The 26,763-nt window shown below is 46.8% G+C and overlaps 1 pseudogene; it reads right to left on the reverse strand.

Annotated features, from left to right (window-relative positions):
• Nucleotides 1-7,922: 7,922 nt before the first annotated feature.
• Nucleotides 7,923-26,531, reverse strand: LOC113906244 (annotated as a pseudogene).
• Nucleotides 26,532-26,763: the final 232 nt, after the last annotated feature.

Below are 26,763 nucleotides of genomic sequence, written 5' to 3' on the forward strand. Positions count from 1 at the left end.
TGGTCTGCAAAAGAGCTTGGGGTCTTCCTGCCCCTCTGCTCTTTTGTCTTCTTCCCTGTTGTATGCACAGAAGTTCAGGTTCTTCTGTTTTTACAGGGAATGTGCCATGCCAAGCACCCACATGGAAAGCCCCCAACCTTGTTTCCATCACTTTCAGCTTTCAGGGACAGTCAGCTTCTGCAGATTCAGAGCCTCGCTGTCCCCTCAGCTTCTGCAAATTCAGAACATCATAGATATGATGAAGCTGCAAAAATGAACAATGATAAAAAATGATGCCATGAGCCTTTCAAATCTCTTGTGTGTCCCTCCCCCTCCACCACACACACACACACACACACACACACACACACTCCTAGATGTGAGCCCTTGGACAAGTTACTTAACCTTCCTGAACCTGCTTACCTTACACTTTTCTCATAGGTTTGATCTGAGGAGATCGCATAGTAAATGCTTAGTAAACAACCACTCAGTTTCTGAAGGCACTCATTCAGCTGACATCTGCCATTTACACAATGTATGCCAGGCTCTGGGGTCTCCCAAGAAGAGGAACAGAGATGGGAAGATTTAAGGAACACTATGAACATGAGGTATGTACCTCATGAGGTGTGAGTCTCTCTCTGGCCCACTCTCAAACTCCATGGCTATCTAGCACATTCTGGAGGCTGAAAACAATCGACTCTCCCATACGCTCACATTCCAGGATCTACCAGAGAGAAATGCACACGTACACACAATCTCCAAGTGTGAAGCCACAAACAGTTTTTCTTGGCTCTGTCTTCCCTGTGGCATCAGCCTGTTCACCTCTGACAAGCACTGATCTGGTCAGCCAGCCCTGCCAGCCTCTCTCCATGCTTCTCCCTGGCTCTAGAGAACAGATTTTCTCCATGATTTCCTGATGGTTTGGTGGTGAGAATAAGGGCAGGAATGGTGAAGGGAGAGCGAGCGGGGGTCTGCCAGCCAAGGGGAAGGAGTTGATAACCATACCTGACTTTCTCCTGACCGCAAGTGGGGCTGGGAGCTCAGATTCACTGCTGAGTTTTACAGGCTGTCAACCACCACAAAAGCCCAAGCTTCTGCCCAGAGTAAACCTGGGACCCAAGCTTGTTCTTTCAAAAACAATCAGCCTGTCTCTCCCATCTCAACCATCTCATCCTGTCACCCCCCCCTTCTCCTCCTTCCCTCAATCTTTCCCAGCATCAAGGTCTTTTCCAAGCTTGAGGGGCTTCCTAACCTCATCCCCATCCCCACTGCACCCCACACACATACACCTGCTGGTTCCTGGTACCCCTGATAGGGAACTTTGGGAGCTTCCAATAAGCTCACACCACAGAGGCATCAAGCTGCAGAGAAGATGCCGGACCACCCCTCGCGTCTGCTCTCCCAGGCTCTTGTAGGTGATGTCAGGGTCTAGCCCACCGGTCACAGCTGGACTGAAGCCTGTGCATGGTTTGCCTGGAGTTCACCTGCTTGGAAGCAAGAGTGGTGGAAGTCCCACGTGAGTGATGGAGGGGAGAGGAAGACTGATTTGATAGTGCCTCAGCGCTCAGCAAATTGGAGGGAAATGAGACCACAAGCCCCAGCTGTGAGCACTGCGCACACTCAAGCCTGGCCCGGGGATGGCCCTACGGGATAATGTTTTTCCTCATGACATGGTCTCCCGGCCACAATCATCTGCCACTGCCCACTCACCCTTCCCATCCCAAAAGCTCAAAGTCATCTGGTGGGGAGCATGAAGCTTTAACTTTCTAGATTCATGTCATGTTACCCACTCTCTGACAGAACCCAGCTTCCATCAGCCACTGCTCTTAGCCCAGTCCTCACCCTATACTTCCCAGGGGGCGCTAGTGGTAAAGAACCTGCCTGCCAACACAGGAGACATAAGAGATGCAGGTTCGATCCCTGGGTCAGGAAGATCCCCCGGAGGAGGACTCAACAACCCACTCCAGTATTCTTGCCTGGAGAATGCCATGGACGGAGGAGCCTGGAGGGCTACAGTCCACGGGGTCGCAAAGAGTCGGACACGACTGAAGTGACTGAGCACACGTGCGTGCACACCCTGTACCACTCTGCCATGTTCATTTTCCTACTCCGGCTCCTGATTGCCCTCAGTTAGATGCTCCCTTTTCTTATTACAGAAAATTGCACTTTTTTTGAGGTCCAGTTAAAACTGACCACGTGTATGAGATCTCATCTTAGGACCCAAGATATGCCAAGCTTTCCTGCCAAAGAACGTCCCTTTCAGCAGGGGCCAGGTGGGGGTGGGGGGCAGAAGCCCTGAGAGGCTTGAGGCACAGAGAGTTCCGGTGTCAGACTAGGTCTCCAAGTGCAAGGTGGAGCCCAGAAACCAGGTCAAGTTCAGAGTCTCACTAAGGGCCAAGTTGCCGGTACTAAAGAAGGTTGAGCCCATGGCAGAGCCCTGTGCAGGCTGCTCGCAGGTCTGAAAGCTGTGATGGTCATGGAGGCAGCATTTAAGGAGACAGCAAAGCATCTATGTGCAAGGAGAGGCATGAAATAAGCAACAAGAAGCCAGTGTGCAGCATGGGGAATTATGCCCATTATCTTGTGATAACCTACGATGGAGTGTAATCTGTAAAACTACTGAATCACTATGCTGTACACCTGAAACTAATATAATATTGTGAATCAACTATACTTCAAAAGAAGGGAAGGAAGGAAGGCAGGGAAGAAGAAAGAAATGGATATGTGTGCCAAAATACATGTTACAAAGAAGGTTGTGGCATTATCTCTAACCGGGAAAAATGGAATGCACTCTTAAAGCCCATCAAAAAGAGAATGGATGAATAAATAGTAGTTTCATTAATCCTGGGTCAGCATGGATAAACCTCAAAAACAGGGAAGTGAGCGAACATCATACAGAGGATGCACTGTGATGCCATTTATATAAAGTTTGAAAGCTGGTAACACCATATCATATACTGTGGGTGGACGCCCATGTGTATAGTAATATGCATAGGGAAACATCATGGGAAAGACAAATACCAATTTCAAGAAAGGAGGGAGGGGGACTTCCCTGGTGGTTCAGTGGCTGAGACTCTGCATTCCCAATGCAAGGCACCCCAGGTTCAGTTCTGGTCAGGGCACTAGATTCCACCTGCTGTAACTAAGAATTTGCATGCCACAACTAAGACCCCACACAGCCAAATAAATAAAAATGAATTTAAAAAAATGATTAGGCATACGTAAGATGTAAATTATAGAAGCTCATTCTTAAAAAAAAAAAAAATAAGGAGGGGGGAAGGGGAAATGGCACAGGGGTGAGTTAACAATGTTTCAGTGTTTTAAAAAATTAACTGGAGCAAGGACATCCCTGGCAGACTCACACTTTCAATGCAGGGGGATGTGGTTCAATCCCTGGTCAGGGAACTAAGATCCCACGTTGCCTCTGCAGAGCAACTAAGCCTGCGCCCCACAACTAGAGAGCCCGCATGCTGCAACCAAGATCCGACACATAGTAAAAAATATTTTTTTAAGTAACTGGAGCAAATATGGGAAATACAGTACCTGTGAATTTGGAATATACTCCCTATGCTCTTTTTGTATGTTCAAAAAGAGACCTCGTGCCAGGGACCTGCTGCAGCTGATTTAGGCTCAGAGGCTGTCGTCAGCCACAGCTGAGACACCGAAGCTCTAACAGGGAATGGACACCACTCCTTTTGGAGCTCTGGGAGCTTTGGAAATCTGTGCTTCATCTCATATTTTGAGGTTCTCTTCTCTAGTTTTCCCACACAGAGGGCAGGTACCCTGAAGTCCCACAGCCCCTAGCAGTGAGCTGCATGTAGAACTAGACTCAGCAAACTCTTTTTTTAATTTAGTGAAGGTTGTGCTAATATCTGCTGTTACAGCAAAATGATTCAATTATATGTATATGCATTCTTTTTCATATTCTTTTTCATCAGAGCTTATCACAGGATACTGAATTTAGTTCCCTGTTATATGCAGTAGCACTTTATTGTTTATCCATCCTGTATGTAATAGTTTGCATCTGCTAATCCCAAATGCCCAATCCTTCCCTCCCCCACCCCCCACCAACAAACACAAGTCCATTCTCTGAGTCTGTGAGTCTGATTCTCTTGCATAGATAGGTTCATTTGGGTGGTGTTTTAGATGCCACATGTAAGCAATATCCTATGGTATTTCAGCAAATGTTTTGTGATCTGACTTCTCTCATTTTTGCTGTGAATGAAACTCAATCACCTCATGTGTGTTCCCATTTGGCATAACACACCCTGTCCACATGCATGTCCCTGCAGGCTGCTGAACCCACCTGCGGGCTCACACGCGGCCCCTCAGACCTGCCCACCACTACTTCCCTCAAGGCTCAGAAACATGGTCTCCCGTCAAGGAAACATTGAGGAAGAGGCTTGGCAGATGTGGAGTGATGCTGGAGAATGAGAGAGAATTCCGCTTGCTAGAGAAGGAACTTCCTAAGACTTAGTGAGCGTTCAATGCTGTTTTAAACATCAGAGTTGAAATGCCTGCCAGTAGCTCTCCTTCCAGAACTTTTTTCTTAATTGGAGCACAGTTGCTTCACAATGTTGTGTTAGTTTCTGCTCTACAATGAAGTGAATCAGCTTATGTAGAAACATATCCCCTCCCTCTTGAGCTTCCCTCCCACCACCTCTAGGTCATCACAGAGCCCTGAGCTGAGCTTCCTGTGCTGTATAGCAGCTTACCACTAGCTATGCATTCTACACACAAGAGTGTATAAACACCAGTCCCAAGAGTTGTAAGGCTCAAACTTATGGCGTTAACAGTGAATAAATGCTAGGGGTGAGTAGGGCTTGAGAATCACACACATACACACACACAATAAAAGAGAAGATGTCACTTGGACAAAGCTCATTGGTTCATCCTAAGACAAGCTTTCATTAACGGTCTACTCTGGGGGAATGGTTCTCAACCATGGCTGCAGGTTAGGTCACCTGGGGAGGTTTTCAGACCACAACCAATGTCCAGACCTCAGGTCACTCAAGTCAGGACCTCCAGGAGCAGGGCTGGGTATTTTTAGGTATCTCCCCAGGCCACTGTGAGGCACAGGGAGGGTCCCCAGGCCACTTGTGTACCCAGTATGCCACTGAGATGGTCACCAGCAAACAAAGATGGACAGAATGAACCCTGGCCCCAGGGAGCTATGGAATAGTAGTGCATGCTGGGCCATCCACACACTCCAAGGGGCTGTAAGAGCCTGGAAAAGGAAACACCCAACTCTGCTACCAATCATGATGATGAGAATGAACCGGGAAAGGTGAGGAATGAGGAGGACTCTGGGTGACACATGAAGGTGAGTCCCTCTTGGTGCTGGACAAGAGAATGAATCAACCCCCAGAAGATGAAGAGCTCAGGCTAGGGAAAGGCCTCAAGGGTTCATCGGGTGTCCAGGCAGGATTTTGCTTAAGCCATTCTGAAGGAAGAGAATTTCGTGAACTCCGCCATCCTGAACGGGAGACTTACCCCTCATCACTGACCCCAGGTTATCGCTGACCTCAAGCTGCAGCCTAAGCTTACTCCTGCTAGTAGTGTTCCTCACCCCACTGCTCCTCAGCTCTCAGGATGCCTCTGGTTCTGGGAGATACATTCAGGCTAATACACAGCATCTCAGGAAGGAGCCCCTTCCCTTCAAATTGACAAACCTCAGGGAAGGCAGCTCCCACCCCCAGGAGAACTGGGTCCCCTTTGCAAGGGGGCTGGGAGCAGTGGCTGCTCATCTTCTCTGCAGCATCTCTCAACCGAACACACAGAACAGGACCTCGTGTGGGGCAGAGCCGAAGTGGGGCGGGGGGAGGGGTTTATAATGGTTATAATTGGGGCTGCCGTGGTTGAACTCCTGGTGAGTTTGGGAATTGCCAGCTGGGATGTTACCCGAGACATAAGCATCCCCTCACATGGGGCAGCCAGGCTCACGGCTGGAATTTCAAGCACTTGCTCCAATTGTTCCCGGAGCTGCGGTCATTGGTATGCTCGGCACTTGGTCGTTGACCTGACACTGGGTTCTCATGGTTTGCTCTCCTATCTGGGACTGAGAGCCTTGAAAATAACCAACACAGACAGTATCCTATAAAAAGCAGTTGTAAAGACTGGTCTGCCTCCTCCCTGCTTCCCAGGGCCCCAGCTGTGGGGTGAGCCTGGGGCTGGCTGGTTTCCCCACAGTCCTTTTGTGTTGGCTGAAGCCTCCCCTGAACACTTCTCATCAGCTACAAACCAAGGCTGGGGCCCACAGGGATATGAGTCTCCCATGGTCAGACTGGAATACAAATGGAGTTGCCGATTTAAAGATCAGGTTAGATGGCGTGGGATGGGCAGGCCACGCAGAGCAGAAACTCCCTTCCGAAGCTCCATCATTCTACATGTGAAAATTCAAGTCACTAACAAGGCTCTGTCTGTTTTCAGCTCCCACCCCCTCTTCCCAGGCCCTTGCCTGAAAAAGGAGAAAGGAAGCTTTAAATCGTCACCCTAAATCCTCTTTTATCCTTGACATAATCTTCAGGATTTGTGCTCCTAGGGACTCAGTGGAATTCTGGTGCCCCGGGGCCCCCTCTGACTCCTGCCAGGGGCCACAAACATCTCCTCATTCCCATCCCTCCTCCCCCACACAAAATTGGAAGGGAAAAGCTTGAGGATTTTCTAAACTATAAGTAAACAGGGTCATTGGTATTAAGTAGGAAGACCCAGGTAAACTGAAGTCTCTTCACACACTGAAACTTGGTCATGGTCAGAGCTGATTCCCATCCTCAGGTCCCAGGTGAAATGGACTTCTTAGCAGAAGCCCAGCCTACCAAACACTGGCAGAGTCCACGTCACTGGGGGACAGTGTGACATCCAGGCCATCCACTGGTCCCCAACTGATCCATCCTCATAACAGTCACTGCCACATACCAAACAGAGACTAAATGTTCCCTCACATAATCCTTCAGATAACCCCTATGAAGCTTTATAGTTGGGGAAACTGAGCCGCAGAGAGATTGAGTAACTTGCCCAAGGTCACACTGCATACATGGTAGAAGCAGGATCAGGTCATCTGACTCAGAGGCCTAGCCTGTAACCACTCAGCCTTAGTGCCACTCACATGTGTGCCTTGGCTCAGCACGCCACGTCGTCTCTGCTTGATCACATTCTTCGCCTGGGCCACCACTGACTCACCTTCTCCAGCTTCCCTCCAGTATTCCCATCCTTCCTTCCTTTTCATCTTCCCTTCCTCCAGTTGAAACAGCTCCCCTAAATGTGTCCCTCCTCAACCAAACCCACCAAGTACTCCTCATACTGAACATAGGCTGCTGTGAGCACGTGGACAGGACCCCAGGCAGCCCTTCCTGCACAGCACCTACCCCTGCGGGTTCCTTTCTTTTCTTTTCTCCTTCCTCCTTTCTTCTCTCTCCCTCCCTCTCTCGCCCTGTCTCTCTTTCCCCCTCTCTGCTTTCCCAAGCTTTCCACTTACCTTCCCAGCTTTTCTGCATGCCAGCTAGATAATCTGGAGTCAGCGTATCATTCAAAGGAGGTCGCACAAGTTCCATAATCTTCCCCCAAGACCAGTCCTGAGAGACCTGTCCTCATGACAGGGTCAGCCCAGCATTCTCCGGGCCCTACCAGCACAGGGGGCCCTGCTGCTCTCAGCAGACGGAGTGCCTTTTATGAAAGGCACTTTAAGAACTTATTAATAATGTGTTGTCACTGAATTTGCTTACCACTGTTACTTGACATACTGGGCTAAGACCCAGCGAAGGTAGACCTCCCATCTACCCACACAGCCACTTCCACGGGGCACCGCAGGAGTAATCAATCCTTGCTGCCGATTGGCTGAGCCATCAGCACGTGAAAACTAGTAGCCAATCAGCACTCCCCATAGCTTTTTGGAAAGATTCACACGTGTTTAACATGTATAAAGCCAAAGAAAAACAGTCCTGAATTCTATAGCAGTATTCCGTACAATTCATATGGCCGTAGAACCTACAACTCAACATGTACGAAAATAATGTATACAGCAAACCCCACTTGTAATGACGACATACTCTCTTTTTAGCTGCCAGGTTTGGGGATTGGGGGAATCTCTCTCTCTCTCACACACACACACACACACACACACACACAAAACCAGCACAATGGGAGCTAATCCATAGGGGCCCAAGGTGCCGGTGAGGGCGAGGAGGGGCACAAGTCCCAGGGGAGGAGCTGTGAGGAGGTCCTGAGGTGGTTAGAGGCCAAGCCAGAGCTCAGCAACTTGTTCACCACGGAAGGACATGGTGGAGCCGACCGGTCAGACCCTTGGAGCAGCTGCACTACTCCAGGAGGTTCGGACAGTTCTTGGGAAACCCAGCTTCTAGTTGCTGTAGTGACAGCTGCCACGCTGGACACGGGATGAGTTTGCTATGGTCCTGGGAGATGCCAATTTGCACCCAGCCATTACTGAGTGCAGGGTGATGGTGCTGTGTATGCAAAATCAGGTACGCAGGTAGCTAGACTAGTCCAATACCTTCCCACGGGTGCCCACCTTCAGCAAGAGTCCACTCATGGAGTTTTGGAAATACGTGGAGCGTGATCTTCATGGAGGAGTTGGGATGGGAACTCAGCGGTGAGGTGGAGCACTGCACCATCACACTCTGTTTACTGCAGACAGACACCAACAGGCTAGGGGACGAGATGAGTCCAGTCATTGGAGAACACCCCCACACTCGGTCACACGGCTGACTCCCAAGGCTGCACTTGTCCAAGTAGTCTCCCCACTTTGCTGACTCAGAAGATGGTGATGCTGGCAGAATCCTCAGCCTCCTCCTGCCTGACCAGTTCCTTCTCAGAGGGCTTGGAGGCATTCACGCTTCGCGGCCAATACAACATGTCACCAAGGTGGCACTTGACCGCTTCTCTGATCTCCTGGACCATTGGTTCCTCTTTTTCCCAGAGAGTCTTAGGCACAGGGTTCTCCAGGCCTTTTTGAGGACTGTGAGAGGCTTCCTGTTCCCAGGGTCTAGTCTGCTGGGAGTGATTGAAAATCTTCGTGGAATAGTGGGGGCAGGTAATGGGGGATCGGCTGGGACGTAGCCAGAAAAACTGGTCTTGAGCTGCTCATGAACGGTCAGGTGACCAGTGGCGTCTGCCTACAGCATCTTCTGGAAGAGGCAATTATGTGCTTGGGAACAGTGCATTCATTCTTCTTGATCCAGAAGTCAGTAAGTTTTAGGCAAGAGATCTCAAAGGTGAGCTGCCCTTACTAACATGACGTACCCAGTGGACCCCACGACCACCTAGAAATGCTGCCTTTTCTTGCTTACACCTCAGGAATCTGTTGTTTAGTCGCTAAGTAGCATCCGACTCTTTGCCTTCTCCATCCATGGGATTTCCCAGGGAAGAATACTGGAGTGGGTTGCCATTTCCTTCTCCAGGGGATCTGCCCAACCCAGGGATCAAACTCAGGTCTCCTGCATTGGGAGGCAAATTCTTTACCACTGAGCTACTAGGGAAGCACTAGGTATTTAGATAGGCTCTTCTGCTCCCCAACATATTCATCTTTGGTTGCCAGTCCAAATCTCCTATTTTCACCTCCACATCCTCATTCAGGAAGACTCTGCCCAGCTTGAGATCCTGGTGAACAACCTGGTTTGGGTGCAGTCAAGGACTATCTTGACTGCATAGACTTCCCCGGTGTCTCAGATGGTAAAGCATCTGGCTACAATGTGGGAGACCCAGGTTCGATCCCTGGGTTGGGAAGATCCTCTGGAGAAGAAAATGGCAACCCACTCCAGTACTCTTGCCTGGAAAATCCTATGGACAGAGGAGTGTTGTAGGCTACAGTCCATGGGGTCACAAAGAGTTGGACACAACTGAGCGACTTCACTTTCACTTTCACTTTCAAGGACTATCTGCCTCAGGTAGCAGCGGGTCTCGTCCTGGCTTATGGATTTCCTCCACTGATGTAGCTCCAAGAGAGATCTCCAGCAGCAGAGCCCCAACATGACCAACATGAAGTTCACATCCTCAAAAAAGCTGTGGAAGCCTCAGACTAGATGCTGGCAGGCAAAGGGGCAGTGAATAGACCTCTCCCAGGTCATCGTCACCCTCTGGTGCGGCCTGAGCTGCAGCGACTTAGGTAGATCTTGCTCGCAAATGCCTCCTTGGGGTCTTCATCAAGATAGAGATGTCACAGCACTTGGCGAAGCTGCTTTTCCCCTAGAAAGCGGCCTGGGAGATTGCGCAGCCCACTGCATGGGTCCATTAGGCCTTCTGGGATCTCTTTTACCCACTGGATGTCCATAGGGGCCTTGGGAGCCTCAACTCCAAGGATCCAGTCTTTCCCCGGGTGGGCTGGTGCCCCAGCCAGCCTCTCTGCAGCGCCACCTCTCGTGTGTTCCTGGGAGCTGTTCCTCCGACTATGCAGGGTCTGAGCAGCGGTTTGGCGCTATTAGGCTTCTCCCTGAATCAAATGCTGCCGTGAGAATGTTATAAAAGCTCTTCTCACTCTTTCTCTCCTTTTTTTTTTTTTTTTTCCCTCCCACTATTGGGGAGGAAGACGCGAGGCAGCAGTGGCTTGGGTTCTCCAGGTACCCTGCGCAGCCTGGTCCCATGCCCCACACCCCACGCCCCACACACTCAGCATCCAGCCCCCAGACTGGGTTTGCTTCCTCCAGCAGAGGGGAAGTCAAGGGAAGGTGGTTTTATCAGATTAACTCTGACCAGTAAAAACGCAGTCTCCCAGCCTCTGGGAGCAAGCTGACCCAGCTGCCTGTGTACCCAGTGGTTTCCAGGCTGGTGGGCAGTTGTTTTTCCTCCAAAGCCTTGGCTAGCTCTGCATCTCACCCGAGGGCTGCGGTTTGGGGAATGTTTTGAGTTGAAACATTCAAGCCCCTCGTGGTATTCGGAGTTCTGAGACCCTTCTGTGCTAAAAGGAAAAATGAACGGTCTATTTAGAAACTGCTAACAATTCACAGTGTAAAGAAAAGGCCACAATTCGGCAGCTGACGGGCTGGTGTTCTAAGGGTGGTCCCAGGGATGCTGGCTGCATGGCAGTCGTGGCCCCCGCTCTGGATATTCCATCTAGAAGACTCCCTACTAGTGGGGTCAGTGCTTCCAGAAAGCCTCTCCCTGGCTTTTTCTGGGCCCTTCCCCAAATATGCTCCTCCTGGGGCCTGTGGTGTGCTTGGGCCATGAATGAGACCACTTTTCCTAAATCAAATGAGCTTTGCTCTTGACAAAGGAAGGGAAAGTGACTATTTGGGAATACCCGAAACAGCTTCTCTTGGGTTTGAGTTGTGAGGTTTTCAGCTATCACAGACATAGACACGGTTCTCCTGAAGGAGGAAACTGCCTTTCCTCTAAAGGACAAAACACACTCTGGGTGTTTTTTTGTCACCAGAGGTACCCACTTCAGCGCAGTAGTACAGCGTTGCCCCGCAGATCCATGAAGTGAAGGACACAGCCTCTCTCCTCACGTTCTTCAGTCTAGTCGGAAACACGGGTAAGAAAGAGCTATTGAGATGGATGGAAATAAATGACTGGAGAACACTTCCCACTCCTTAATGAATTCTGCCTTTTTTCTCCCAGTGTAATCTAAGCTTCACAAGGGCAGGGACCTCAGCTTACTCACTACTGGATTTCCTGTACCTAACACTGCCGCTGGCACATCGTAGACCTTCAAGAAATACCTGTTGGGGAATGAATGAATTAAAGTCATGTTCCTTGTCATAGCCCAGCTCCAAGCACAGCACTAGGTTCAGTAAATTCTTGATAAAAGAAGAACAAACCAACAAGAGAGTGTCAGAGCAGGGCTTTTAAAGTATAAACAAGTTAACCAAAAAAGGACTGAAAAGGAAAGGAGCAAGAGATTCCACGGGCAGAAAGGATGACATTGACAAAGGCAAGCACAGATGTGCAGTTTCCAGGGAACTTGTTGGAAGTAGCCCAACATTTTACCTGAAAATAAATTTAAAGAAAATTTTGCAGAAAAGCAGCAGAAGACAGCTTCCCTTGTGGCTCAGTGGTAAAGAATCCACCTACCAGTGTAGGAGACACAGCTTTGATCCTTTGGTCAAGAAGATCCCCTGGAGAAGGAAATGGCAACCCACTCCACTAGACTTGCCATGGAGAATCCCATGGACAGAGGAGCCTGGCAGGCTACTGTCCACGATGTTGCAAAGAGGAGACACGACTTAGCGACTAAACAATGAAAAAGCAGAAGACCACCTAGGTGTTCTTTTTTTAAAATGTTGAACATTTAATAAACTGCCATATAACATGGAGGAGTGTTATACAGCCATTACCACAATGAAGATGGCCATTTTTTGTGTGTTTCTAAATAATGCATAAAGTGAGCAGCAGAACACAATAAAGCCTATGCATCATCACTGTCTTGTGGCCAAATCAACAGTTGCATATGGCTGCTGGATGCTGTAACTTTTCAAAATGTGTATATATTTTTAATAGATTGTCTCAATGTTTTTAAATAGACAAAAGAAGGATGTGGTCAACAGTAAAGGTCCCTAGTGCCAAGTCCCAGGGAAGACATTCTAGGTGAGGAGAGGGATTCTATTTACATTTCTTTATTTTCTTGGGCTCCAAAATCACTGTGGATGGTGACTGCAGCCATGAAATTAAAAGACACTTGCTCCTTGGAAGAAAAGCTATGACAAACCTGGACAGTGTGTTAAAAAGCAGAGACATTACTTTGCCAACAAAGGTCCATCTAGTCAAAGTCATGTATGAATGTGAGAGTTGGACAAAGAAGGCTGAGTACTGAGGAACTGATGCTTTCGAACTGTGGTGTTGGAGAAGACTCTTGAGAGTCCCTTAATCCGCAAGGAGATCAAAACAGTCAATCCTAAAGGAAATTAGCTCTGAATATTCATTGGAAGGACTGATACTGAAACTGAAGCTCCAATACTTTAGCCACCTGATGGGAAGAGCCACCTCATTGGAAAAGACCCTGATGCTGGGAAAGATTGAAGGTAGGAGGAGAAGGGGATGACAGAGGATGAGATGAAGTCATAGGGCCAACTGATTCATGCTGATGTTTGACAGAAAACAACAAAATTCTGTAAAGCAAATTATCCTTCAATTAAAAAAATAAATAATTTTTTCAAAAAGTCACAGGGCTGTGTGTTTCTATTGTATTGATTACAAGTTTTTTTTTTGTTTGCATATGACAGAAGCTTAATGTAAACCAGCTCAAGTAGGGAATTCCCCTGCAGTCCAGTGGTTAGGACTCTGTGCTTTCACTACAAGGGGTACAGGTTCTATCCCTGGTCTGGGAACTAAGGTCCTGCAAACCAGGTAGCACGGCCAAAATAAATAATAAAAATAATGACAAACTAGCTCGAGCAAAAGAACTATCAAGTGCAGGAGCTGGTTCTTTCTAGGTTTCTCTGCATGTGTGTGTGTGTGTGTGTTTGTGTGTGTGTGTACACTTAGGTATGTATCTATCATCTATCAACTGTCTATCTAATTTTAGGTTTTCTTCCTCCCAGAGTAACGTTATTCTCTCCTACTTCATATACCTCCTCTTTGCAGTCGGGGAAGCATGCTTACATGGCCTCGGAAGCTTTGGGTCAATCCATATAAAAATCCCAAGAAAAAACTTTCATGAGTTCTGCTTTGGATCACATGCCCACTCCAGAACAATCTCTGTCACTATTGACCAGCCCGAGTCAAGGGCCCTCCCATGATGAACAACACCTTGACTGCCAGATCTAGAAGAAGAGGAGTGTCCTCCCAAAGGACGAGATGCAGAGGAAAATCAAACCACACATCACCCCACGGCAGTCTTGCAGGTGTCCCCGGCAGCCAGGTGCCAGGTATGGACACGCTGACATCACATCTGCAATCAGCACAGGAGAAGGCAAACTCTGAATCCACATTTTTCGTGTCTTACTGTAGCCTCTCTTCTGGGATTTGGTTTCTTCACCTGTCAAGTGTGTATGTTGGGCTAAGTTCACCTTTAAAAGTCTCTTGTGGGAATTCCCTGGTAGTCCAGTGGTCAGAACTCTGCCTTTTCACTGCTGAGGGCATGGGGTCAATCTCTGGTCAGGGAACTAAGATCCCACAAGGCTTATGGCTTGACCAAAAAAGAAAAAAAGTTCCTTGAAAATATGACATTCTAATATTTCTGAGATATTCACACTTAAAAGTCTTGCTAACATCAGAATAATGGAAATGTCAGCTTCCTTGGTTGATTAATTCAGGAGGTAACTTTGGAATTTTTAACTTTGTGGTTGTCATTTGTTTTAAAAACACTTAATCTATTGTTCTGCAAAGAAATCTTATCTTTTTCCCACCAAACATTTTTCAGTCTCACTCAGAATCTCAATTATTGGAATCATCATCTTTGAAAGAATAAGATATTTGGGAGCAAAGTATTTTAGATCCATCCCAATTTTTTAATTCTTAGGCCCAAACTTTTATTATTTCTAATCGATCCAAGAAGCTGTGGAAAGGCAAATCATTGCTCCCTTAGGTTATCTGAGGACCCCTTGACCTTGGTAGAGAATAGAATTCCAGAAGAGGGGAATCTCTGAGCCAGAGTTACTGTGCTGTGTCTGTTGAGTATCCATGATATACTTATGAAGTTCAAGGAAATCAGAATCACTGACACCTTAGCCCTTCAAAGGGTGTGGGACTCTGTGCCTCTTGACACGTCCAGCTGCCCCACCACCCCCACCAACCCTGGGCCAGGGCAGCACAGGTGCAGAAAAGAGGACACAAAGAAGCAAAATGTCTTAGGCAAGGTCAAGGGCTAGATGGTAAAACTTGAATTTTTTAAATTGGAGAATAATTGCTTTACAACGTTGTATTAGTTTCTGCTGTACAACAGCGTGAATCAGCTGCATGTATGCATATAACCCCGCCCTCCCACTCACCATCTCACCCCCCAGGCCATCACAGAGGACAGAGCTGAGCTCCCCTCTAGTTCTCCTTCAGCATGATCTTCCTCTGTGTCCCCTTCACCTCCAGCCACCTTCAGAGCCTCCTTCTCTAAGCCCTGAAACCAAGCCCAACCCTTCCTCACCTTCAGCTCCCAAGACCTGCTTGGCAGTGCGGTGGCCCTGACCACTAGCCACGCTGGGGCTTTCAGTCTTGCCTCCCACAAGCATCTGGAGCGGGCACGTCACTTCCAGGCATCTGTTGTGCTTGCAGAGAAAGCTCTTTCCTTAACCCAAGCCTCACAATCCAAATGCATGACTCGGCGAGGGATCCTCTAACAGTCAAGCCTTTGTTTCATTAGGGAGCCTATCCCCCCCACCACATGCTCTGTCTGAGGCTCCCCGCCCACAGCCACACTCCCTTGCACACAATGGAAGACCTGTGTCTTTCTTTCACAGCCCTGGGGATGAGACAGTGGATGCTGGGGCGGCCTGCCAGTCCCTGGGGCTGCGGGAGCCTCCCCAGGCTGGCGAGGGTGACTGGCAAGGTCAGCAGCCAGGTCGATCCTGGGCCACAGGGCCTGCCACCTGCTTGGTGTTTTCTTGATCACTGGTCCAGGGAAGGGCTGACTTGACTTCTCCTGGAACCCCTCCCCCTCCCCCCCGCCTCATATCCAGCATGTGGAGCCCTGTACCAAGATCACAGGTGTGGAGCCTTAGACCAAGGTCACAGGTGTGAAGGCTTAGCCCAAGGTCACAGGTGTGGAGCCTTAGCCCAAGGTCACAGGTGTGAAGCCTTAGACCAAGGTCACAGGCATGGAAACTTACACCAAGGTCACAGGTGTGAAGGCTTAGACCAAGGTCACAGGTGTGGAGCCTTAGAGCAAGGTCACAAGACAAAAATTTCTGGAATTAACCAGGCCCCATAGCAACTGTTACCATGAGCCTCCTGATCTAAACCAGCCAGTTCCCCCACCCTATATTAAGTAAAATACCTGCCCTATTACCCACCCTATAGCATCCTTCAGATCAGATCAGTTGCTCAGTCGTGTCCGACTCTTTGTGACCCCATGAATTGCAGCACGCCAGGCCTCCCTGTCCATCACCAATTCCCAGAGTTCACTCAGACTCACGTCCATCGAGTCAGTGATGCCATCCAGCCATCTCATCCTCTGTCGTCCCCTTCTCCTCTTGCCCCCAATCCCTCCCAGCATCAGAGTCTTTTCCAATGAGTCAACTCTTTGCATGAGGTGGCCAAAGTACTGGAGTTTCAGCTTTAGCATCAGTCCTTCCAAAGAAATCCCAGGGCTGATCTCCTTCAGAATGGACTGGTTGGATCTCCTTGCAGTCCAAGGGACTCTCAAGAGTCTTCTCCAACACCACAGTTCAAAAGCATCAATTCTTACGGCACTCAGCCTTCTTCACAGCCCAACTCTCACATCCATACATGACCACAGGAAAAACCATAGCCTTGACTAGACGAACCTTTGTTGGCAAAGTAATGTCTCTGCTTTTGAATATGCTATCTAGGTTGGACATAACTTTCCTTCCAAGGAGTAAGCATCTTTTAATTTCATGGCTGCAGACACCATCTGCAGTGATTTTGGAGCCCAGAAAAATAAAGTCTGACACTGTTTCCACTGTTTCCCCATCTATTTCCCATGAAGTGATGGGACCGGATGCCATGATCTTCGTTTTCTGAATGTTGAGCTTTAAGCCAACTTTTTCACTCTCCTCTTTCACCTTCATCAAGAGGCTTTTGAGTTCCTCTTCACTTTCTGCCATAAGGGTGGTGTCATCTGCATATCTGAGGTTATTGATATTTCTCCCGGCAATCTTGATTCCAGCTTGTGTTTCTTACAGTCCAGCGTTTCTCATGATGTACTCTGCATATAAGTTAAATAAACAGGATGACAATATACAGCCTTGACATACTCCTTTTCCTATTAGGAACCAGTCTGTTGTTCCATGTCCAGTTCTAACTGTTGCTTCCTGACCTGCAAACAGATTTCTCAAGAGGCAGATCAGGTGGTCTGATATTCCCATCTCTTTCAGAATTTTCCACAGTTTATTGTGATCCACACAGTCAAAGGCTTTGGCATAGTCAATAAAGCAGAAATAGATGTTTTTCTGGAACTCTCTTGCTTTTTCCATGATCCAGTGGATGTTGGCAATTTGATCTCTGGTTCCTCACCAATCACCTAATGCCACCCTTCCAGTAGGAATTTTGTCATGAGGCTATAAAAATTGGCTACTAGGCCTCAAGAGGGGACGCCTCTCCTTTGAGCTGGCCCACCATTCTAGCAGCATTTCCCACTCTAATAAACTCTATTTTCCTCTCGTTCTGCTTCATGTCTGGAAATTCTTTTCCAGCCCGTGCACAGACTACACGATACAACAGAATCTTATTCCTCAAAGATCAATGGGCTTCCTTCAATGGGCTTGAGTGGCCAAGGCCTGATACAGCAACAAAAGTTTCCCACCTTGAGAGGAACCCCCAGCCGTTCTTCCAGAAAGACTAGTACAAACCATAGCTATCTGCCCATTTCTTAATTTATTTTTTTCATTCATAAAAATATTTATTAGACTCTTGCTAGGTTCTTGGCAAATTAACAAAGCTCATGTGCATTTTCAGAACCTTCATTTTCTGCATATCTCAAAGCCCATCATAAATGCTCCCTCATCCAGGAAGCCTCCCCTAGAATTTCTATTTTAATTCAATTTCATAGGACACAGAACCCTGAAGGGTTTGCTGCTCACTGCTGTCTCCTCCACTCAGGCCCTGCGTTAGTGACTAGCACCTCAGCTAAGCCTGCTAACTCTAGACTAGGAAAGAAATAGAAATCCAGAAGCGGGAGTTTCCAGTTCTCGGCTCCCTGTGCAGACACCTCCAGCCCATCAGCCTTTTGAAGCCCATCCCTTCCCACAGGACATCTCTGCCCTCCATCCCAGAGTACTTCCCCATGAAACCCATGGTGTCTTTGGCCTGCTGATTCTGGCCTTCTGAACATGATAACAAGATTAGTTTGCTTTTTCTCTTTGGTTCCACTGCATGTGGAACGTCTCCAACTGGGGGACCAGGGATCAAACCCATGCCCCTCTGCAGTGGAAGAATGGAGTCTTAACCCCGAACCACCAGGGAAGTCCCAGATTAGTCCTCTTGTTGTGTTCTTTAGTCCCTAATTCATGTCTGACTCCTTTGCGAACCTGTAACTGTAGCCCATCAGGCTCCTCTGTTCCTAGGATTTTCCAGGCAAGCATACTGGAGTGGGTTGCCATACCTTCCTCCAGGGCCAGATTAGTCTTCTTAACAAAGCACCGTGATGGTTCCTAGCACTGACTCGGAAGGATGAATTCATTATCCACTGATGACAGGATTTTTTTCAGTCATTCATCAAGGATTTGTTGAGCACCTACTCTACTATTAATAATTACTCTGCAAGACCCTGGGGATATAAAAGTGAACAAAACAGAATTGCAGTCTAGATGGGAAGACAAAAATAGACAAGGAAAATAATACGTGCGATCGGCGTGGTGCCAGGCACGTAGAAGAGGAGCACTTAGGCTGGCCTGAGAGGCGTTTGCCAGGCCAGTGGAGCTAAGACAGATAACCTGAATGAAACCTCCCATGCCTGTGTTCAAGGTCTGTGGGCTTCTGTCCTCCAAGCTGTCCCCACTATGTGCGTCTGCTCTGAGGATGCCACCCTTCCACCAACTTCAACACCTTGGCCCACCTGTCTTCCTCCTTCCTCCTCTAGTCTGAATGGTTTCTCCAGCTGTTTAACTTAAATCTACAACTAAACAGTGAGTTCCAGCAGGGCCGGGCTGGGAGTCTTCGAGTCAAGTTCAGCATCGTGGTCTGCAGGGGACTGACCTATGTGTCATACCTTAAGTGCCTGGGGTAAGTATATGGGCAGAGATGGTCAGTGGTACAGCCGTGAAATAGCTGCCCAGCTAAAAATGACCTTTCCCCACCAAGCAGAGGCCATATACGTGTGGAACAGAGGAAGAGTTGGGCCTTCCAGATCTGGGTCTTCATGTTGCTGCTCATACTCTCCTCCACGCCCTTGTCCCTCTGCTCCTGGCCACACGAGGCTGTCTCTCTGCTTTGATCATGACCTGCAAAAGAAATCCACATCCACGTCCCTTAAGCTCTCTTTGTTAGAGCTACCCAGTCTTACCTAGCCTTAATATGACGGACAGCATGTCAGGTTTCTAGCTTCCACTACAAACATGGAAAATCTAGCAATCCTATGCCTGCAACCCTGTGGGGCCACAGTCAGTAGGCACAGACCCCCAGCGTCCAGTGAGGCCAGGAGCCAATGCCCCTGCCAAGGCCCTTCAACTCTTGTTTTTCTGCTTCTTTACTCTTTCCCATGAACTGCCTGATCCTTGCAGACACTTACGTTTGCAGAAGCATTTTAGCCTCCGAACAGAACACAAGACTCAGGAAGTCCCATGGCTGATGATCCGTCTGCCTGGCTTGTCTCTCAGAAGTCTGTCCTGTTTTAAAGCCTAAGTCAGACATTTCACCCCAGGTTTAGGACCTGGAACAGACCCAATGTCTTCCCCACAACAAACATTCCACAATATCCCCTCTACATTCCTGAAATTAAACAAATATTAAATAGTAATCAACTAATTAATTAATGATAAAAACTAATAATTAAATTTGATATTAAATTAAACTAATACCACACACCATTTTAAAAATCAGTATAATGCCCTAATGTAATACAAAGGCAAAATAAAGTCAGAGTCACTTAGAATAACATCCTATGTGTTTCCGTATTCAGAGGTTTGGTGCAACTCCATCAGGAGCCAACAGGAGGTACTCAGGTCCTCTGGCGGGGAAATCTGGCAGCTGCAGATGCAGACTGCCACAGCTATGTGGTTTTGGTAACAAACACCACACGTCACTGCCATCAGGGATCTGATTCCAAAAGGAGGTGGACAACTCTTGGTAAAGGTGAACAATTCTTGGTAAAGCCCCCCAAAACACAAAATTCTGTCTTTCCTTGATTTTCCACAGCCATTAAAATCAAGTTTTCCTGGGGACTCCCCTGGTGGTCCAGTGGCTAAGACTCTGTGCTTCCAATACAGGAGGCCCGGGTTCAATCCCTGATCAGGGAACTAGATCCCACCTGCCGCAACTGAAGATTGCATAAGCAGCAATTAAGACCCGACACGGCCAAATAAATAAAAATAAATTTTTTAAAGAGCATTGGAAATGGTAAATATAAAAGACATATCTGAGTAAATATAAAAGACTTATTTTTTTTTAAATCAAGGTTTCCTAGAAAATGTCATGCTTCAAGTTTGAAAACTTGAAACAAATACTTTGTGCTGATGAGTGAAATGGAGTTCAGATGTACTCTGAGACCATTCCAAATACATCCTCCACGGAGAATGCACAGACGGCCCCCAGCAGTCATGCAGGGCAGGGGCAGTTCTTGGTTGGGGACACCAGCCAGAGAATTTCAATCTGTTTAGCATCTCTGCCCTTTCCCCAATAAGCGCTGAGATCACCCCCAGCCCACTGCTAAGACAACCAGACACACCTGGGCATTTCCAAAGCCCTCCTTCCAGCAGGTGTTTCCTGAACGAGACTCCCTTCTTCAGACCACGCAGATGCACAGAGAGGCAATGGCGATGTCAAAGTGAATATGAATATGACTCAAGGCGTCACCTCCTCTTGCTGTTCTGTGACTGTCTGGACCTGGGAGGCTTGTGTTCAGCAAAGGCCTGAGCGGTGGTCCGAAAGGACTGTGATGGGACCCTCAGTGAGTGCGCTGCTGGGAGAGGAGTGGGAGGTGGCCACCTTCTCTCTGTGCCTCTGGACTTCATTTCTGTGTCGGTGAAAAAGAGGTATGCATAAAACAAGAGTCCAAAACGGAATGAAATTCAGTTCTCCCATCCCTCTCATCACCTGCCTATTAATAGTCTCTTGGAACAAGTCACATTGAGACGTTTATTCACTGCCTGTGAGAGTGTGTTCATCTGAAATAGTTCCTGGGCCATTTTTCTCAGCTTCTGTGACGCTGGGCAGCCAAGAGAGACACCATTTCTCAAAGAAAGATGTGTGCGGCCAGGTTCCACCCGGGTTAGGGTGAAGCCTGGAGTCAAAACACCGATCAGTTCCTCACAAACTTAGAAAACCAGGAGCATGAACGCTTCATCCTCTGGACCCTTCCCCAGGGACACCCTCTTGGCTTCTCCTCATTGAAGAAACCGCCTACTTTCTCCTCAGGCCTAGGTGTTGTCTAAGCTCTTATGGGACTCCCTGTGGCCTCTGGAAAAGGCTGCGGTGCTACGGTGTGCCGTGGAGAGACAGAGACAAAGAGAGCAAGGTGCCCTTCTCGGGACCTTCCTTGGTCCTTAGATCTGATCCCCTGTGAGCAAATGCCTCCCTTTCCTCATTTCATGCCATTCCACCACCTCATTTCCTCCCCTGTCCAAAGTCATTTTTAACTGTCTGACCAGGAAGGATCTGACCTGACAGGACAATTAAATATTCATACCCTGATTGAAGAGTCTGTGCAAAAATCAATTAAAAATAGGACATGTGGAGTTGAGACATTTTCAATCTTTTTTTTTTTCCTTTCTGTCAGGAAAGCTGTGGAGCTCAGATGCCAATGCCCTGGGGTGGGTCCCAGGAGGCGTCCACACCTTCTGTCAGCTGGGTACACAGTCTCCACCCTCCTCGCCTGGGGCAGCTGAAGGGGCTGATACGACCTTTGTCCCTCCAAGAGGAAGAGCAGGCACCGGAGCACAAAGCTGCCCCTGCATCCTTCTTCACCAGGATGAGCTACCGCCCTCTCTGGGCTTCTGTCGAGTGCCCCCTTTCATCAAATGTTTGTCATTATTTGTGAGATTGGTGTGCACCTTCTTCTAGAGTATGAGAGAAGGGAATGGCAACCCACTCCAGAATTCTTGCCTGGAGAATCCCACGGACAGAGGAGCCTGGCGGGCCACAGCCCACGGGGTCGCAAAGAGTCGGACATGACTGAGCGACTAACACACACCAGATGAGGGAACAACACACTGAGGGCAGGAGCTGTCCTCTCCAGCTTCCCACACAGATCCCCAGCCAGTCCCTGGAATCTGGAGCACAACTAATAGATGTTTGCGCAAAGAATCAGGAGGGCAGAAATCTGCCGCTTCATTACCACTTCCTGTTTCCAATGGTCAATCAGTTGAATAACAATTAAAAGTTCAATTCTTCCACTTCCTTCCAGGTCAACTTGAGGTGGCATAGGAGTGACTCCAAGAAAAGTCCAGAACAAGTGAAATTCTATTTCTATAAAGAAGCAGAGAGGGCAGCTCATCCCAGATCCCTGATATGATGTGGTTCTTAGGTAGATGGACCCCAAGATAAATTCATTGTCAAATAAGATCAGCAAAAGCATCAAGATTAGCCAGCAAAATAAAAGCTCTGGGACATTCTGTGATCAAGAAATCCACTTAACAACTTTTAATTTGGCATTTGCCAAATGTTGTTTTGTGGAAATGTATTTAACATCCTTCAGAATCAGGCAAAAGCTGGCCAGCAGATCTCTAAATTCCCTTTCAGCTCAAGAATCCCATAGTTTTAGATCTTGAAAAGGCCTGGCAGGAACAAGGAATTTGAAGTCAGAACAAGCTTGATTTCAAATATTGCATCTCGTTAACTGAAAAAGCTGGATGATGTCAGTGTCTCAGAGCCTCAGTCTTCTCATCTGTGAAATGGGGATGATAATAGCGTCTGTATCATTATGCTGCTTTGAGGGTCAAATTAGGAAACCAATGTACGCTAAACCAATTTATAAACTGGACATGGCATAATTATATTAGCTATTACTAGTATAATAACAAAACAAAATTAGAATTTGAACCCAAAAAATCTTTTATCTCCTAGTCATTTGCTAGGAACTGGTTTCCCACAGCCCTGCCTACTCTATAGATACATTTTTAAATAAGGCAAATCCCTTGACTTCTTTATCTTTCTTTTTCAGATCGATACTTTCAGTGTCATTTCAATTGAGTATTTGGGCTGGGAAAGGAAACACATTAAAAACAGACAAATGATTTGTTCTATGCTGTGAGCCTCTGGTTGAATGAGTTTGGGGCTTTTCATTCAATGCCAGAGGCTGGTGGTCAAGTTAAAAACAGTGCAAGACAAGGGAGACTCTGATGGAGAAGAAATTCATTGCAGAGAGCCAAATTCCACTACAGCAAATCCAATACTGACAGTTCTAAGACACAGTTCTTCAGGGGTAAAAAAATTGTCCTGCCTTCCTGAACATCTCTTCCCAGTTAGAAAGAATGTTGCTTTTTCACACCTCATGCTGGTACTTGGTGAAATATACAGTTACGCCATGAAAATAATCACATCCCAAATCCTTCCACCTTGTTTATTTTCCTTCTTTACTCAAACCATGACTTTTGGCCAATTTAAAATAGTACCTTCAATGTGTACCCTGTTTTTAGTTTTTTTTTTAATTGTTTCTTTAATGATACAGTGAAGCTGAAGATCCAATATCGAGTCTGCACAATGCAACTTTCTAACTGATTTTTTTCTGTAAGACTATTTCAGGTTCTGATTGAGTCACTGACTTCACATTTAAGGATATTCTCAGACAGGCTGGTCCTCAGCAGCAGCTGGGATTCCTCAGAGAAATCGTTATGATTGTTAAGCAATGAACTAGCTCTCCTCCCAGGGGTTTCCCAGGTGGCACTAGTGGTAAAGAACCCACCTGCCACCGCAGGAGACAAAATTGACAAGGGTTTGATCCCTGGGTCAGGAAGATCCCCGGGAAGAGGGCATGGCAACCCACTCCAGTACTCCTGCCTGGAGAAATCCCCATGAACAGAGGAGCTTGGCGGACTGCAGTCTATGAGGTTGCAAAGAGTCAGACATGACTGAAGGGACTTAGCATGCACACACTCTTCCCAGGGCAAGATGTGTACCTGCAGGTAGAAAATGATGGCAGCAGCGTTTCGAAAAGATGGTTTCCTCCATTTTACTAGATTTATGATATAAAATCAAAAGCCCAGGTTCTGTATTTCTAAAATGTTCTGGTTGATAAAATTCTGCTCACAACGTTTTTTTCCTTTCAATTTTATGAAAAATGTGATGCATTAGCACAGGGGAGAAAATAAAACCTCTCGGTTTTGCTGAACCCAGAAAGATTTCATTCAGCAGAACCTGTTTGCAAGAACTTAGACAAATCTCTCCAAAATAAAATAGTTCCCGTAGTAAACTGTTCAAAAATGAGCTCTCTGGGGAAAAAGAAAAAAAAACTGCAAAGATAGTCTGTTGTTTCATCATCTGCTAATTTTACCCCATTGAGTTTCATATCCTATTTTTAAGCAGTTTCACCTTAAGATGACGAAGCAGAGCTTTGAAATTAATATGGAGTACATTATTTTGTGTATTAAAAGAGTTTGTCTCTTAATTAGTATCAGATCAAAAAAATTGCTAGTACGTATGCTTAGTCCTTTAAGTTTATTTTCCAATCAATTCTTATGTTTTTATTATGTCATTTTTATTTTCCCGTTTCTCAAATGAGGAACCTTATTTTTAGAGAGTTTAACTCTTTAGCCCAAAGCTGTGTGGTAACAACAGCCTTGGTACTGAGTCCAGCGCTGTCTGATCCTAGGACCTGTGTCCTCCCTTTGTACCACATGCTGACTTTCTCACGGCTAACAATTCAGGAACATCGAATTCTGAAAAAGAAAGGAAACTCAAAGATCATTTGCAGAAAACTCCACTTTATGTGAGAAATTGGAGCCCAGAGACATGAAATAGATTTATTCAAATTATTTATTTATTTATTCAAATTTATTCAGATTCACGTTATTATTTAGGTAATAAGAGCCATCACTTCTCGGCAACTTCTGATTTTTCTGTCAGAACTTTTCTGGCACAACAAGCATTCAGTGTGAGCTTTTGCTGGGATTTCCCTTCCCAAATGAAACTAGCTTTATCTTATTATGTAATATACATGTATAATACACATATATATGTACATATGCACACATATATGAATATATGAATAATAAAATAGCATTCATGCTACAGGGATCTGTTTCCACACATAACACTCTGACACCAAATGTGTGGGTTTTCCCTACCAGGCAATTCTCCAGTTCTCTGTGGAAACCAAACAGGTATCCTACAATCTATTGCAATTCTGACACTAACTACCTGGAGTGAGTACAGACCCGAGATTAAGGGCTCAGTCCCCCAAGACTCCTCTTACCCCCACTTAAATGCCTCACAATTAGTATGTCCCCAGGTTACCCACACTTCTGTCTGACTTGGCTACAAATCACAGGTTCCCATGACCTCTTTCTTCTCAGGTTTGAAAATTTGCCATCAATAAATGGCTCTCAGAACTCAGAGGAATGTTTTACTTAATATTACCTGTTTTTTATAAAGGATACAAATGAACATCCAAATGAAGAAATACAGAAGGCAAGGTCTGGAAGTGTCCAGAATACAGGAGCTTCTTCTGACCCCAAGGATTTTGCAGTATACCTCCCTCCTGGCATATGGATGCAGTCTCCAACCCAGAAGCTCTCTGAATCTCAGTTTTTTGTTTTTGCTGTGCCATGCAGTTTGTGGGATCTTAGTTCCCCGACCATAGATTGAACCCATGACCCCTGTAGTGAAAATCAAATCCTAACCACTGGACTGCCAGAGAATTCCCCTGGACTCCATTGTTTAGAATGTTTATGGAAGTTATATTACTTATGCACACTTGATTACATCACTGGCAATTAGTGATTAATTCAATGCCCAGCCCCTGTCTCCTGGGAGGTTAGAGAGGAGACAGTAGTCTGTGAACCCTCCCAGCACCCAGACCCTGTGCCTCTGAGCCTGGTGACATGGAAGCGAGCCTGCTGAGTGCATCCATTCTTCAACTCCGTCCCACGGCCTTCTCCTTAACCAAGGATTTCTCTCCAACTGTGCATTTCTTATCCACTTCCACTAAGAGGTCCTAGTCACTCCAGGTGACAAGTGTCCCCATCTCCTGCACTTTAATCCTCTAATCCAGTTATTTCTGTTTTAGGAGCACAAACAAAACTCTTCTGTTTGCCCTTTTGGTTCTGCGTTGTTTCTATTTCCCTATTCCTCTTTCCAGTTAAAAGCAGGAGAAATCAGACCAGGATCTCAGCCCCTGCTCATCAGTTTCCATTTTTGCAAAATCGACTAAGGCTACACAAGACCTCAGAAGCATTTTCTGCAGGACTCCACCACTTTGAGAAGCAGCGAAGCTTGTCTTTGGGTTGTTCCTACCAGCGCTGTGCTGAGAAACTATATGCATAAACAAACAGACAAATAGACCTGATTTGTACCTTTTGCTGATTTCCAGTTTCTGTGGTATAAATTTTTCTACTATGACAGATTTCAAGCTACAACCTTTACCACCAGTATGCAAAGTTCTTGAGTAGATAACAGTTGCTTTCAAGAGCCTGTAAGAGCTGGCTCCAGCACATCCCTGTCAGGGCCACCCTCCAATTCTCAGGGCACCCCCTGTGAACGCCCATCTTGCATTGTCATTGGCTGACATGATTCTGTCATTACCTAGCATTCACTGTGGGCCTCACTGTCCTGGAGACATTGCATAACTGATCTAATTTAAGCCTCACAAAATCCACTATCTCTAGCTCCATTTCATACGTCATGGTTACTGCTGGGGGATTATCCCCCTCCGATTGGCCTGAACAAGATGTAAAATACAGGACACTATACCCATTGGGTAAAGCAGTGCACCCCTCTCAAAACAATATTTTAACATAGCGAGTGATTTTAAGCATATTTTTTCATTACGAAAGTAATGAACTACTTTGTAAAGAAAATTGAAAAGTAAGTATTCATTCTCACATATTTTAAGATTGATTTGGTGTCATGGTAAAG

Source organism: Bos indicus x Bos taurus, chromosome 16 (genome assembly GCF_003369695.1).
Source record: "Bos indicus x Bos taurus breed Angus x Brahman F1 hybrid chromosome 16, Bos_hybrid_MaternalHap_v2.0, whole genome shotgun sequence".
Taxonomy (NCBI): domain Eukaryota; kingdom Metazoa; phylum Chordata; class Mammalia; order Artiodactyla; family Bovidae; genus Bos; species Bos indicus x Bos taurus.